Below are 514 nucleotides of genomic sequence, written 5' to 3'. Positions count from 1 at the left end.
AACCAGAAAAGGCTAGCATGTCAGGCTCAAATCTGCAGTTCATCAAAGTATGGTTACATGCTTATATGACATGATTGAAAGACCATTAAGCAAAAAGCAGAGAAAACAATCTAGTATGGCTTGTTAAAGAAACTTAATAAACCTCAAGTGGACAGCAATAAAACGTTTGGCCATCTTTCTCATCCTCTTGACCACTTTCATCCCAACTGACTGTATCCGCTTTGTGAATCTTAAAGCATGATAGTTGACCCTGCAGCGCAACTTTTGCATGTCTTCGTCTAGATCATTTGCTAGTCTGTAGTCAAACTTTGTCAATTGTAAAACCTGCAAGATTTCAACAAACATGATTTAGCTTCAACCATATTAAACTGAAACAGAACCATAGAACTTTTGGGGATAGCAAAAAACAAATATAACTGGTGTATAATATGATAAAATTATACAATTTGATTCTTAGGTGACATAGACTTACATGTCTCCTCAAGAGAATTGGCAATACTTGGTCAAGATAATA

General features: G+C 35.4%; 1 long non-coding RNA gene across 1 annotated transcript; it reads right to left on the bottom strand.

The window, feature by feature from the left end:
• LOC104774861 lies at positions 1 to 514 on the bottom strand. Its single transcript, XR_765551.1, has 3 exons — positions 473 to 514; positions 143 to 324; positions 1 to 32 (listed from the first exon to the last, which is right to left on the bottom strand). It is a non-coding gene; the product is annotated as an uncharacterized LOC104774861 (long non-coding RNA).

The sequence above is a fragment of the Camelina sativa genome, unplaced genomic scaffold (genome assembly GCF_000633955.1).
Source record: "Camelina sativa cultivar DH55 unplaced genomic scaffold, Cs unpScaffold06272, whole genome shotgun sequence".
Classification (NCBI taxonomy): Eukaryota; Viridiplantae; Streptophyta; class Magnoliopsida; order Brassicales; family Brassicaceae; genus Camelina; species Camelina sativa.
The sequence above is the reverse complement of the archived record's forward strand: the minus strand, read 5'-3'. Positions and strand labels throughout refer to the sequence as shown.